The following is a 15,880-nucleotide window of genomic DNA, read 5'->3' on the forward strand; positions in this document are numbered from 1 at the left end:
TCATTGGCAGCAGTGGCAAAACAAGAAATACAGAATTATACCTCAAATGGCATTGTGTGAAATGAGTTTTTAACATGTTTATTTCTTTCTAATTGAAGGTCCTAAGTGTAAGAATTATCACAAATGCAATTCTGATTAGTCACAGTGTAATGAAAGTCTGAAAAAAATAAAGGCTTTAGAGTCTGGAGGTTATCAAAGACATGGGAAGCTTTTGAGCTGTTTAAGTGTAGTGGGTAATGTTCTGTTTAATTAATAAAATGAGCTCAAGATGTTTGCTAAAGGACAGACCTGAGAAGCTAGAATTCTAAATGACTCCGTTATAGGGTTGGGAACATGTTTAGACTAACAGTTTGCATGACATAGTGCCTAAAATAAAGTTAAGGGTAAAACTTAAATCTCTCGAATATTGATATCAAAAGGTAGGTAGGACCAAAGTTTTATGAGCAAGAATGAAACTTTTGAAGACTGGAAAAAATGTCTAAATACATCCAGGAAGTTATCATTAAATATTTTGTTTTCCAAACTGCTTGCGAATCACTCAGATTTTGCCTTTTGTCATTAGCCCAAGTCAAATAGCAATCTGTTGTACTGAAACACGGGCCTGTTTCCTATCTCCGAGTTCTCGCCTTCAGTTACTGTATAAAGCATGCCCCTGAAATATGAGTGAATCACCTTAACATTTCTCAGGCTTCTGAAATGGTTCCTTGTGCCCCCAGAAACTTAGTTATCTAGCATAAACACCCAAATCCACACCTCTCAACTGCTAGGTGTATATGCATATAGGAGCCCTACTGGAAGAAGGTCCTTAATAACTCTTTTTGTCCAGCTTCCCCACTTCTTTACAAAATAAAGCACAAGATTCTCAAGCTGTGAGGAAATTATGAGCCTGTCCTTTGTTAACGTTTGCATAGTACTTCTGAGCACCACTGGTACAAGGTATTGGAACAGAAACACCTTCCAAGCTTAGTAGTTGAACTGTTTCAGTGAATAAATGTGCACGAGTAACATTGCAATCTGTCATTTACTTTCATAAGCTGCATATGAGTGATAATGCATAGCAAACGCACTGTATGTATTTTGGAGTTGCAGGAAATGGTATGTTTCCATTTGTTCAGAGGATTAATTTCCAACCTTAACTTCATTTGCAGAGGGCAGAAGTGGAAGCAATGCACTGGTTGATGTTGGTTTCTGGCTGTATGGGCCCTTCTGCTTCTGCACTGTAATATTCTAACTAGATTTTCACTACCAAAACAAAGTTATTTTGAAAGTTTTCATGAAAAAGTATCACTGATATAAACATCTTCAAGTCCGTTCCTTATCAGGAAAGGTTTGCTAAAGAATTGTTTTGTTTTCCATGTTTTATTACTTTTTTTCGTGTGGTCTGTTTACATACATCATAAAGAAAGAACATAAAAATAGACACAAAATGGTTGTAAAAATACTGCATACAAATAAGGCCTGTCTTGGTACAGTATCTCCATGTCTTGGAGGAAAATCCATAGCTATTATTTGTCTCATGAAATCCCACTTAGCTCAGAGTGAGCTATTAATCGTGTTTTTTTTCTAAAAGAAAAGAAAGTAATTTCCTTTCTCTGTCTTACATATCTCAGGAAAAAAAAAGAAAAAAAATATAGCTTGTCGATAGTTGACTATTCTCAGATACTCAGGCTATGACCACGCACACAATCCTGTTCAGTTGATGGAACAGTTCTAATGAAAAAGAAAAAAACCAGTATTAATTTTTTCTGTTTCTTATGTTTATTCATATTCATATTCTTTGTTGAAAGCCTGAAACAGAGGACATATCATACTGGTGAATCACCTGTGGAGGGAAGGAACACTGCTTAAAAATTTGACCCTTTCTGCATTTGCACTGATACATAGTCCTGATGAAGTTACAATAGGCTTCCCTCCAACATTCTTTATAAATTATTTTTGCTGTGCATGATGGAAAAGAAGTAGAATTGGAGTTGCAAGTGTAGCCGTAGAAAGACAGGTTGCTAACTTTCAAGTTGACTTTGAAAACTCAAATCTGGATTTAATATGAATTGTATGTATAGTTTGTGAAAAAAACCCCACAAACTTAAGGGTCGGTTAGCTCAGTAGGGGGCCGGTTAGCTCAGTCAGTTGAGCGTGGCGCTAACAACGCTAAGGTCTCAGGTTCGATTCCCGTTCAGTCCCCATGTGTTGCCTGATCTAGTCGAGAGGTGGAGAGGTGGCATCCCTGGCTGGATTAAAATGATCTCTGAGGTCCCTTCCAGCTTAGGCAATTCTATGATCTATGATCTAAAGAGTTTCCAGATAAAAAAAAATAATAATATACAAAGTTGTGCTATGAAATGTTCCAGCACATGCTTATTTCAATATACCATATATTTTTATCTGTTTTCTTCTAGTATTACTAAATAATAATTGTGTGTCTCATTTGCATGTACAAACTATTCTGTAGCTAGCAAATAATTAGTGATACATTCGTTTCTCTGAAGAAACAGAAGATTTGTACTATACCTAATGTGATCCTGTAACTTTGATGCTTAGCTACATGAAAGTAAGGAAAAGCGCTTTACTGAGTAGGGAATACTCACTCGGCCATTCTTTACACCTCACTCTTGATACTCCTCACAAACTCTTCTAAGGCAGAAAGAAGTCTTGAGTAAAAGTATCAGGCTGGGTTTTTATAGGGAATCTATTCCTACAAAATAGGTGGTATTATCAGTTGTATTCATCAGCTGTGTGGATTTCACAAATGAGGACATTTTTCACCCATTGTCAGCAGCACTGGAATGGAGGCTATCCAGAAAATCTGTTGAGCTGGTAGCATTTCTGATTTGCTGCCTTCGAGGTCTTTTCATCTCTGGTTCATTCTGAGTTACCCTGGCAAAAATATTCTACCCAAAAACTGAATCTTTTTTAGCATTTAGTGAGGAGAAGAAATGTGGAAAACTTCAGTTGTGTTTAATTACATATTGTTTTAAAATAAAACAAGTGAGTTCACATACAATTACAGCCAATTTACAGCAGTCACTCACTAATTTAAATTAAAAAGTCTGCAACTGCAGAGTAATTATACCTTAATTGCACTTTTAATACAAGAAAGTGAAGAGAGCCTAATGCATTGTATTTATGATATAACAACCATTTGAAAAAATATATTAGCATAAAGGGAGTAATTATGTTCCGTGAATGAACAAATTAATTCAAATCAACACCTAGGTCACTAAAGGTTTTGTGTATCTTTTTTTAATTTGTATTGTTAAACAGCAGCAAAGTTAATTTTCCATACATATTAATTATTAGCTGAAAAATTGACTACACCCAATTTGCACCCGTTCAGTGTGTTACTGTTCTCTTAGGATTTTAAAGATCAGACACATACTGCTATAAGTTCCCCTTTTCCCACAAAGACCTTTGGCACATTACCTTGCTTCCCAGCCACTCAAACCAAATAGCTTTTACTATATCCGAAATTAAGCATTTCTGGGAATACCATCACTAGATATTAGCTAAAATTTCATTGCTTCTTTATGAAACTGCCTTAAGCCTCTGAGAGGTCTATTCTGTCCCTAATGTGTATGGATATATAACTTCCATTAATGTTAATGTCTGGTCTGTTCTTGCACTTGTTAAGTATTACCTTCTTGCATAGTGGACCACTATGTGTGTTAATCAGAGTAGCGTTGTGTGACGTGGAAGTTAACAGAAAAAATAGGAAAAAAAAAAACAAGAGTGCAGGTGGAATAATAAAAATTTTGGCATGGGAAAGTGATTAGAAACTCCAATCATGTAATTGTAAAAGCTAGGAATTTGTGAGTATGCATCTTGACTTCCTGTGCAGACTGTATAAACAAAATGACCTTTGTGTATGATTAGCCACCTGTTACAGAGATTTGAATGGCTATCTGATTTTTTTCTTTTTTATATCACCTATTTATTCTATATAACAGTGCATGTTGCTTTTATAGGGATATTTTCAACACACAGCTGTAGAGTTAGATGAGAGGGAGTAGACAGGCCTGCAAATTGTGATTTTACTGAGTTTCTTGTGGATGAAGAGAACATATTTGTATTTCCAAACAGCCATGTAACTGAGCAGTCATGTATGTGTAAAAATACTCTTTTTGCTAGCTGCAGTTTGTCACCTTAGCTCATATACTGGCAGAGCTGAATGTAATAGAAGTAATAAATCACAGAATGGTTGAGGCTGGAAGGGACCTCTGGAAATCCAACTCCCTTGCTCAAGCAGAGCTACCTAGAAGTGATTGCCCAGGACCATATGGCTTTTGAATATCTTCAAGGATGGAGACTCTGCCGCCTCCTCCCTGGGCAGCCTGTGCCAGTGCTCAGTCGCCCTCACAGAAAAAAAGTGTTTCTTGGGAGGGAGCCTCCTTTATTTCAGTTTGTGCTTTTTGCCTCTTGTCTTGTCAGTGGGCAGCACTTGAAAAGAGCCTGGCTCCCTCTTCTTTGCACCATTCCTTCCGATATCTGTACATATTGATGAGATCCCCCCTAAGCCTTCTCTTCTACAGATGAAACAATCCCAGCTCTCTCAGCCTTTCCTCATATGAAGATGCACCAGTCCCTTATTTGCCTGGACTCTCTACATTAGCTCTATATCTGTCTTGTACTGGGGAGCCCAAAACTGGACACACTACTGCAGGTGTGGTGTCACCAGTACTGACTGGAGGTGAAGGATCACCTCCCTTGACCTGCTGGCAATACTTTGTCTAATGCATCCCAGGCTACCCTTTGCCTTCTTTATGGCAAGGGCACTTTGCTGGGTCGTGGTCAACTTGGCCACTCAGAAGTCAGCTGGCACACTCTTTTTAATAGCAAAAGTCTACTCTGTGGGTATGAAGGCAGAATAGAGAACTCAGCTGAGTTCCAGTGATTGCACCTATCCAGTTGTGCCTCTGAGGAGACCATCTACGTGGTCTCTTTGGGATTCTCACATCCTTTGGTCTGTCTTCATTATGCTTTGCATCAGTGGATTTACCAAATGTTTTTTAATATCTATCTATCTATCTATCTATCTATCTATCTGTCTATCTATCTATCTATCTATCTATCTATCCTTTCTCTCTCTCTCTAGTCAAGCTCATAAAAATCCACCTGTGGATAGGATCAGAAGATGTGTGTTTTAGATTATGTAGCTCAGTGGCGTCTGGGTCCATGAGTAGAGTTCCAGCTTGCTACAATAAAGCAAAAAATAAATAACAATAAGGTGCTGTGTCAGCCTTTTGAGCTTTGGTGCAGGACATAGAAATATATTTCCTGAATTTTAAATTAATTCTTCATTATTTTTTCAGGCAATCCTCCACTATAGAAGGGGCCACATGAGGCTGTTTACAATAGCAAGAACAAAATGAAATAAGAGAAGTGTAATAAATAAACCCATGTATGATAAAAATCACAAAGCACAATTTTATTATTGGTTTCTTAAGTGCAGTTCCTAGAAACAACTTGGTGGAGAAAGCAAAGCAATGAACTCACTGAACAGTCCTTTTAATATTCTGCTCTACGTTTGTGCTCTGCTGAGCTGATGAGAGCTGTATGTAAACAGTTTTGCTTAGGGCAAAAGAATGTTTTGTCATTGAGAAGCATGACCTCTCTGTGATCAAACTGAAAATCATATGCCCCTTGATGTCATAAAGTGTTATCGTGACCGTTCCAATGGGTTGGGAAGTTGTCCCCGACACAATTTGATATTAAAATGTTACATGATCATTAACTGTATTCACTGACACAGCAGAAATATTCCTCAAAGTCATGTTTCTCTGAATGTTTAAAATTTAGATCAGACACAGGGAAAGTCCAATTACTGTGAAATACTTTGTCACCCACTCTTTTGCTGTGGTCCTTCTGTTCCACTTCTTGTGGGTGAAACCACTCTTAAAGTGAACTCCTTGGTAGTTATTTTACACCTTGAAAAACACAGAATCACAGAATGTTAGGGGCTGGAAGAGACCTCAAAAGATCATCTAGTCCAACCCCCCTACCAGAGCAGGATCACCTACAGTAGGTCACACAGGAACGTGTCCGGGCGGGCTTTGAATATCTCCAGAGAAGGAGACTCCACAACCTCCCTGGGCAGCCTATGCCAGGGCTCCGTCAACCTCACAGTGAAAAAGGTTTTCCTAATGCTTTTGTGGAACCTCCTGTGTTCCAGCTTGTATCCATTGCCCCTTGTCCTTTCATTGGGAGTCACTGAAAAGAGCCTGGCACCGTCCTCCTGACACTCACCTTTGACGTATTTATAAACATTTATGAGATCACTCCTCAGCCTCCTCTTCTCCAAACTGAAGAGATCCAGCTCCTTCAGCCTTTCCTCAGAAGGGAGATGTTCCACTCCCTTCATCATCTTTGTGGCTCTGCGCTGGACTCTCTCCAGCAGTTCCCTGTCTGTCTTGAGCTGAGGGGCCCAGAACTGGACACAATATTCCAGATGTGGCCTCACCAGGGCAGAGTAGGGGGGGAGGAGGACCTCTCTCGACCTACTAACTACTTGCCTTCTAATACAGCCCAGGATGCCATTGGCCTTCTTGGCCATGAGGGCACATTGCTGGCTCATGGTCATCCTGCTGTCCACTGGAACCCCCAGGTCCCTTTCTCCTGCACTGCTTTCCAGCAGGTCCGTCCCCAACCTATACTGGCACATGGGGTTATTCTTTCCCAAGTGCAAAACTCTACACTTGCCCTTGTTGCACTTCGTAGGATTTCTCCCCATCCAGCCCTCTAGCCTGTCTAGGTCTCTCTGAATGGCAGCACAGCCTTCTGGTGTGTCAACCACTCCTCCCAGCTTTGTGTCATCAAACACTGGCCTCAGCACTGACCCCTGAGGGACTTCACTAGATACAGGCCTCCAACTTGATGCTGCCCCATTGACTACGACTCTCTGACTTCTTCCCTTCAACCATTTAGCGACTCACTTCACTACTTGGTCATCCAGACCACACTTCCTCAGTTTACCTATGAGGATGCTGTGGGAGATGGTGTCAAGTGCTTTGCTGATATCCAGATAGACCACACCCCCTGCATGGCCACCATTCATCCACCTGGTTATGTCTTCATAAAAGGCTATCAAGTTGGTCAAGCATGACTTCCCTTAGCAAAGCCATGCTGACTGCTCCTAATAACCTTCTTATCCTTGATATGCCTAGAGACAGTGCCAAAGATAAGTTGTTCCATCACCTTTCCAGGGATGGAGATGAGGCTGACCGGTCTGTAGTTACTCAGGTCATCCTTCCTGCCCTTCTTATAGACCGGAGTGACATTCACTTTCCTCCAGTCTTCAGGCACCTCACCTGTTGTCCATGACTCACATGAACACAAATAACAGGATATATCTCTCGTTTATCTATGTAAGATTTTTGTCCTGTTTCTGTACTAAGTGATTATTGATCGTTAAGATGCATTTAGCCCTTATCAGAACATTGTCTTTTCCAACCTAAACAATTCTAGGATTCTATTATTGTGTTTTAAAGTAGCATGCAAAAAAAAGAAGGATATATCTCCAGTATTAGTCACTGTTACACTGAATGGCTAACATTTTGAAAGCATAGTTGTTTCCATACAGAAGTTCTAACACTGAAAAGGATGAACAGAATACAAAAATTTTCCTTGAAAGCAATGTTTTTGACATTTGTGGGTTGGACATTTGTGACCTTTGGGGTTTTTTATGATATTTTTAAGCATGGTCACATTTCAGTTTCTCCTTGTCAGGTCCAATTGCAAAAAAGCACTTAAACACACAATTTAAGATGGAGAGCAATCCCATCTAATACCACTGGGAATTATTCAGTTATTTAAAAACAATTGAAAAACCTTTGCTGGACAGAGATTTTTCATTTCAGTCTCAGCTTCCAGTTCTTCGGAAGTAGATTCTCTATGTACAGTTTTGATTTTCTGATTTTCTTTTTCTTTACAGGTAACCCGATAGCTAAAGACAAATCAAGTCTGTCTCAAGGCTGATAACATTAAATACAACACATAGGAATTTCATTCCTCCAGGCAATCCTTGAAGTGAAATTTTATACTGCTGGGGTGTATCCTTCAGAATCAATTGTTTCAATGAGAACCTGGCTTATAATCAGCAACAGCCTTGAGATCAAAACTACTGGAAAGTTATTCTGAACTTCTGTGTCACAAGGATTTTGAAATGATTGAACTGTGTACACTTGTAAAATTGCACTTGCTGAGGAATTTGCAGCCGTAATCACAAGAGTTGGTATTCAAAAGGTGCAGGAAAGCAGCAACCTTTCGAATTCTTCATTCCAGACCGGTGGCTTTTCATCTTGATGAAGTCAACCTTGAAAAAGTATTGGTTCCTTTCCTCTAAAATGATCCCTGGTTCACCATTCAGATTGCTGGTGGGACTGCACACTGCTTTAATTAAATTTCTGTTGCAGAAATTGTCCTCTGGCATGGCGCAGTTTTAGACATTTTTATTTGTATTCTAATCTTGGAGCTCTCAAAGGTACATATTTAAACATCTTGAAGTTGCTTTTGTTATAGGAATGGAAATATATATCCATTGTTAATCATTATTGTTGACAAGTAATAGTTACCTGAATTCATCAATCATATTAGAATGTATAGTCAGGTTGACATGTTTCCCTAAGACTAATCAAATACTGCAGCTCTTTGACAGTTAAAAAAGTAGAGGTCCAAGCTCGATTACCACTTCCATTATAATGCATTTTATACCTTTAAGATATACATTTCCATTCAGTTAGAAGGAGATGGGTGTTCTTGATATGTGCTTTACGTTCCCAACCTTTAATTCACTGAAATTCGTGGTAAGCAGTCAGTGACAGTATTTCATCCCTTTTTATAAAGGTAGGCAGGGATGTAAATGAGTTTTGCAGTTACGGAATTGGATGGTAATCATTCAGAATTTTTGTCTTTTTATTAAAAACTAAAAACTCTTGCTTGACCCTAAGTACTGTTGGATGCTTATGTAGATGTCTGCTCAATCTGTTTGCTATAAAACAAAAAATTCTAGTGCTCTTCCAGACTTACAGTTTGTGGGTATTTTGCTTGCTTACAGTCATCTAATTCATATCTGATCCTTGCCAAAAATCACATTTCCTTTTTTTATTTTTTGTTTCAGTAGCAATTTTTGACCTTTGTGATGTGCTGTTACATGAAAAAAATCGTCAATATTTAAAGGCCTTAAGCATCTATGAGCTTTTTTCTAAGTTATTACAGAATGTATAATTTTATACTCCATTTAATGTATATTGTACCATCTGTAATATTGATAAAACAGAAATTTGGCAATTCCTTTCAGTGACACTGCATAAGCATGCTGACTGGAGAGAGTGAGGACGTTCTGACTGAATGCCTTGATGCATTGAAATGAAAACCACATGCACTTAATAGTAGCCAAAAATATATAGGGCCAAGCTTCTTTAAAAGTCTTGTGTGGTTACCAGACTCCCAGAAAAAGAGGGAAATTATTTTATCACTACAAGCCATTGACGTGGCTAGGTAGTTATGTATTAAGTTCCATGATGGATGAACACCCTGGAGTGCTCTGCCTGTCACAGTAGCCCCTGCTGTTCCAAAACCATTTCATTACCTCTGCTGTATTATTGCACAGGAGAGCTTAAATAAAATAAATGACTGTTGGGAATAAAATTGAGAAGTATATTCTATCATTCTGCTGAGAAATAATAAAAGATGTTGGCAGGGAAAGATATTCTTTTCTGATTAAAATTTAATTAGGATAAACTGTTTGTAGCAGCAGCTAGGTATCTCTATTTTAGGATGGATTACTATTGTATGGATTTGTGCTAACAGGTGCAGGACAGAAGGTGGCATCTTAAAGAGATTGTCTGGGACAGTGCAAAGTGTAAGTGTGATGTTTTGTAAAATCTGAATGTGGCCTCTCTTTGGTCAGAAAACTACATTATGCTCTCAATATTTGTTTTCTTTGTTTCTTTGTTCTTAAACGAACACTGAAAATAGTGTATTATATACAAGTGTAACACATGCATATCAATAAGTGAAAATAAATGGATTTTCAAGTATACTGAATAGATTATCTGCCGTAGTTTAATGTTGTGAATATTCATAGCAAATGAATAAAATTGTAATATAAATTAGAGCTCCCTGTATGGATGTGCGCTTTGGAGATCTATTCTGTTTAACCATGGAACAAAGTAATTTTTTCCAGTGAATAAGAATTTCAAGAATTTTGTATTTCTTCAGTAGAGCTGTGACTATCTCCGACCACTTTGAAAGGTCTTTTCCAAAGGAAACTGAAATCTAGCAAAACTGTTCTGGTATTGTCAGGGGAAGCTCTGTTCTCAGGCCAGACTGAATGAAAACTTGTGTTTTTTTGTTCACAAATTGAATTGGGAATTCTGAAAAATACTCATTTAGATGTTTTCAGTAAAAACAGAATATTGTAGACATTTCTGAAAAGATAATGTTTCAGGTTAATGTGTTGAACTATTTAAAAGGAAAAAAAAAAAAAGAACTCTGCTTGTGTATCTCAGAGCAAGCTGACAACTACAGTTCAGCTGCCCATAGTGCCCGGTTTGGCTCTGCCTTTGAAAGTGCAAGTACAGCTGACTGGATCAGCTATGGGCATTCATGTTGTAGGTGTGTGAAGATGAATCCTGCTTCAATTACTGCTTTATTCCCTGCCTACTACCTCCCAGATTATTTGATAAACCCAGCTTCATCTGATTACAAAAATGATCTGGTATTATGATCAGAGGGGAATCCGTGATACCCTTTGAATTAAATAGCCATCAAGAACTCTGAACTGCAGGAGAATATGGGCTCCTATTCTGCACTTCCATGTGACAGTGCATTGGCAGGGAAAGAAAGCTCACTGCTTTGTTCAAACCTTTCAGAATGAAGTGTATTGGATCAGTTCAACAAAATGTAAAGGAAATCCTGATATGAGTCTTAATGAAAAAGTTTCCAAATCAGATCTTATAAATCTAAAATAGAGCTGAAAAACCATTCCAGACTGTGTCTTGGTTATATCTAGCTTATTGGTTGTAAGTGCTAACTTTTGAAATGGCACTGCTGCAGATAGCACCGTTACTTCACTTAAATCCTATTATCCTATATACTATTATCCTATATACTTTAAATTTTCTTCTTTATCCTATATCTTTTAAATCTTGGCTCTTCCAGCTCTGCTCAAAAGTGTTACTGGTGTAGTGTTTCAGTACTTCATCAGTTCAGTGCAGCTCTATTTCATGTAGAATCTATATGCTTTAAAACTGGAGACAGAGTGCATCAGATATATTTGTTTTGAAACTAAAAATCTAGTATAAAACATGTTATTTTGTTAGGTTTCTTAAAATATAGATACAGGATTTTTGTGCTCATTATAATTTTACAGCTGGCTTTTGTAGTTTCCAGGTGATGCATGGATGTCTATAACAACAAAACAGAAAAATGTGATGATTGGCATCCTTTTCTGTTGATTTACTGCCTACTCCTTTATGCCTTGAATTTTACACATCTGTTGTTGACCAAGATACTGGCAAGGAAAATGAGCAAAGTTTTTTGTTTGTAAAAGAAGTGTTGCCTTAATCTCTAGTTTCTTTTTGTCAATAGCGAGATAGCTCTGAACAATCTGATGGCATTAAATTATTTCGTGTGCTTTCAGTGGTAATAAAATGAATAATAATTACCTAATCTTTCCTAATCTTTATAATGAGAAACTTTTCTGTTTATTCTTTTATAGAATCAGAAAAGATTTCCAAACTACATCCTTGATCTTGTTTCTGTAACAGGTTATGTAACTTTCTGATACTACTTTACAGTCAGTCATTGCACATATTTTAGCAAAAATGTCTTCCATGGCTGCTGTTTTGCATCCTCTGTATTTATCTGCACTGCATATGCAGTGATTAAAAGAGGTAGCATATGAAAAGGCTGAATTTCCCACAACTTTGTTTTGACAGGTGATGACAAGTGTTGCCAACATCTCTTAATCCAGAACTAACTTAAGACCATCTGGCAGGAGCACCACTAACGGTGACAGCTGGAAGCTCTTATGTAAGGGAATGACTGCTATTCTTTCTCAGACTGCTATCAGTGGGATGGTTTCATCAGCAGCGATGTAGGTTCTGGGGGATGTGGGTCCTGCACGGAGGCACTGGATGCATTTTCATCCCATGGCTGGGGCTGTGGTGATGCCAGCAGGTCCTTGGACCTTTTCTCTAGAGCAGTGGAAAAGTCTGTCTCATGTATCTCTGGGATTTGCTCCAAATCCAGACCAGAGAAATGACAAGGTGCCTTGGTGATTTCAGTAGGGTTTGGATAAGGCCTTCAGCTGCAGTTAAGTGTTCATCATTTTGCTCAGAAAATTCTAAATGAGCAAGTTCATTAAGGTTCATACACCTGTCCCTATTCAGGTTAATGGTTAAAGAACCTTCCCTCTATTTTCAATCCCTCCTTGCCACTACACAGATAATTCTGTATGGCAATGGGAAATGACATCCAGTTATTCCTTGAAAATAGAGTTTCTTGATTAAATATCAATTAAAATATCAATTAACCGTGACTGAAAGACGTGAAATATATCTGGATTTCAGTTCTGAAAACCAGTTTATCGTCCAACTAAGTTCAAGAAATAGTTTTTGTAGTGGAAATATTATTGCTCATATGTAACCCTAACTGTTACAAGTTCTATATTAGCTCTTTAAATTATGTTTATATTCAGAACTAAAATTCTCAGTCCTCTATAACAGCAGGGCCTTTCTTTTTTTCTTTATAACAACGAGGTAACCTGAAGACCCTGTAGTTTGGGATTTATAGCTTTTCTTCCACTGCTTCAACTGCAGAGCTGGGAAAACAATAAGTGAAGATATTAGTTACTCCCATTGCTGAGACATTTTTCTTAAATATGATGAGTAGGTGGAGTTGCAAGTTTGCCCCATATCAGCATATTGATTGAATCTCTTGATCTCTTTTCTCTTTACTGTCATAATAAACAAAACAAAAACAGAATTCGATTTCTCCAGCCTTATTTCTTAATATTAGATCTGATGTCCAGAACTCACAAAGTGTGGGTTAGTTGTTTTAGTTGCTGTGTCTCTATATAAAGAACTTTTTTTAGTCTGTTTCCCTTTTTATGTTTAATTCTGGATGTCTTGTCAATGTTTGGATGTAGAGAACACAGACCCTCCTATTACTAATTTAAGAGTTTGGATCTCCTTGTTGTTCTTTTTTTTTTTCTTTGGCAATTTTATCTTTTCCTGGGAAGTTCTTATGAAATGCTACTGGTGATGAGAAAAGTTTTTTTTTTCTTCTAAGTAGTAGCCTGGAACTGAGCATAGGCTCTTTGTAGTTCTTGGAGAGAAGAGAGAAATGATGTGTCTTTCTCATTTTGTTTTCAGATGGTTTCCAGCTTAAACTATTCTGTCTGAATAGAAGCGTTTTTTTCCTAAGTATAAATGGTCTGTGTTTCAATATGCTCTCTGATCATAAAGCTGATGAAATGGTCCTCTCTGTATGGCAGATTACCTCAGCAGAATTTACAAATGGAAGATGATGATTTTGCTAATGTCCATGGGCAGGTAGACAGAATTTGGTCCCAGATGCTCTGCCTAATGTTCATGGCAAAAGCGACTCAAAAACAATGCCTCCATATGCCGTAATTGCTGGAATTATTTCTCAGGCATATTCCCTTGTCATCCCTCATATGTAGAACTCATTAGATTCCTAGTGGGAGAACATATGGAGAAGAGAGATGATGGAAAACATTGTAAAACAGATTGTGTATTTAAATTTATATTATAAAAGACCTCTGTGCACAGGCAAACTTAGTGGAGAAAGTTCAAACTCTTCCTTCCCGCTTCATAAGGAAATCAACATTTATGGAGCTGTTATCTCAATGCATTCAAAGGCATTTACAGAGGATGGGTTAGTCTGGCTTTAGGGATATTAGTGCAAATTTTGATGCTAATTTGAGGTCAAGCCTGTATTTCCCACATTATTTTTCCAAATATTTAGTTAAACTATAGCTGTGTAAGATCTCTTTGTTAATATGGATGATCAGAAGTCAAATCTGTTGGCTTTGGCTGTGGGTTTGTGATTTCAGTGTCAACAAAATGACTTTTAAGAATATCTTGTTCGTGTTTCAAAGAAAAAAGTGATGAAGTTTCTTTCATCCAACTCAGATGACTGATGGATGGGGATCATATCCAGTGCAGAGTTCTTTTAATGACTACTGAATATTAATAATTAATTATTTATCCTTTCTTATAGTTAAGTAGAGCAAAAATAAGGTATTCATACATGAATTCAAAATATTTTATGCTGATGTTTTTGGTCCTTTCTAATTACACTTATAACTCTTTCCTGTTTTATGGCAAATCTTTTTTTTTTTTTTTTTTCCCCTCAGTACTGATCATGAAGCTGATTTTGTCAGGGAGCATCTGGGGTACTGTATAAGTCCCAGTGGTGATGAGTATTAGCAGAAGTTACTGAGTGGGCAGGTGGGAGGCAGACAGGCTGATGTCTGGGAACATCATGACTTTACTGCAGTGGCTGATGAAATATGGCCTGTCACCTACAGAAACACTTCTGCAGACATCAGTGTTTCCCAGCTCCTAAAGAAACAGTTCTGACAGGGTATCTCTTACTGCATGGAGCCGAATCAAATGCCGTATTTAAATGAACATTGGAAGGACACCGAGAAACAGACATCTCTTACAGTGTAGCTCTACAGGCATTAAAAAATGTCAAATATGTCCACAGGATGTTTCCATCTAGATCATTGCTTTTCTTAAAGGAGACACAAAATGGCTGTTTAGGTAGCATTTGCAGTAGAGCTCTGTGTGTATTTTCCGGCAAATAACCCTATTTAAAGCCAAGATTTGGGGTCATGTCTTGAGAGGGCCTTTGGAAATTCACATCTGACTCTCTCTCATTACAACTGAAATTGGACTGTTTCACTAGACTGTTCTAAGTCAAAACTGCACAGAATGCTGCACCACTTGCAGTGCACCTCTCAGAAGAGAATAGTTGCTCCGACAAGCCTCAGCATGAAGCAAAATATGCATTGCCAGACGTGCTTTTGTCTTACATTGACAACCCTGATTATTCTGTGTGGGTTTTTTTGACAGCTACGGGATAAACTTTTATTATTAGGTGAAAATTTAAATTTATTATTTCACACCAGTTTGAACAATGTGTTTAAAAGTTGTATTTTTCAGCTTCTTATTTGTTCATCCTGTTACAATTTATTCATTTGTGCTATCTATGTGTTAGCCTCTCTGTCAGCTACTGGTAGCACCTTTTAAAATGGTGTCATCGGTTAGTGACTTTTTAGTCACTGCAGGAAAATGCTTTTGGGGTTGTAAGTCTTTCATTAGCATGTTGCAGTTTTTCCACTCTGTCAGTACCAGCATTAGAAACTAGATGAAGTACTAGAAGAGCCTTGAAGATGAACTGATTTAATTACTCTCAGGCAAACAGCTAGACCTTGCTGAGTGAAGGAAGTTACAGCTCCTGTGTGTAAGACTATATTCCATCATTCAGAATACCCAGCCCCCTGCTTTAATTCAAATTTGATTATACAGAAATTTGTGAAGTAGTAATCTTAATATAAAAGATTAATAGCTACTTGAAAGATGGATCCTTAAGTATTGATGTACCCAATGAGGTATTCAGGACATCTCAAATTCAGGGTTGTTCCTAATGAGTAAGGAATGTAGCAAGTATCTTCCCCATTTTTATGTCTTTGGAAGGAATTGTAGGTATACCAAAAAATTTGAAGCTAAAGTGCTGACTAGACTTCAGTTAATGACGTGTTTATTGCCCATATCCATATAGCTTGGATCCTACCTCAAGTTTTGTTAAAGCATGTAACATAAGGCACTTAAACAGATCAATTCCTTCAGTT

At 37.8% G+C, this 15,880-nt stretch overlaps 1 protein-coding gene across 1 annotated transcript in view; it reads left to right on the forward strand.

Moving 5' to 3' along the window:
• The window catches only part of FAM19A2 (family with sequence similarity 19 (chemokine (C-C motif)-like), member A2), a 55,546-nt gene extending 47,242 nt beyond the window's left edge, over nucleotides 1-8,304 (forward strand). The window contains exon 5 of the mRNA XM_009869936.1: nucleotides 7,925-8,304. The gene's annotated coding sequence lies outside the window, so the exon portion shown is untranslated. The remainder of the gene's footprint in view (nucleotides 1-7,924) is intronic.
• Nucleotides 8,305-15,880: the final 7,576 nt, after the last annotated feature.

This window comes from Apaloderma vittatum, unplaced genomic scaffold (genome assembly GCF_000703405.1).
Source record: "Apaloderma vittatum isolate BGI_N311 unplaced genomic scaffold, ASM70340v1 scaffold1855, whole genome shotgun sequence".
Classification (NCBI taxonomy): domain Eukaryota; kingdom Metazoa; phylum Chordata; class Aves; order Trogoniformes; family Trogonidae; genus Apaloderma; species Apaloderma vittatum.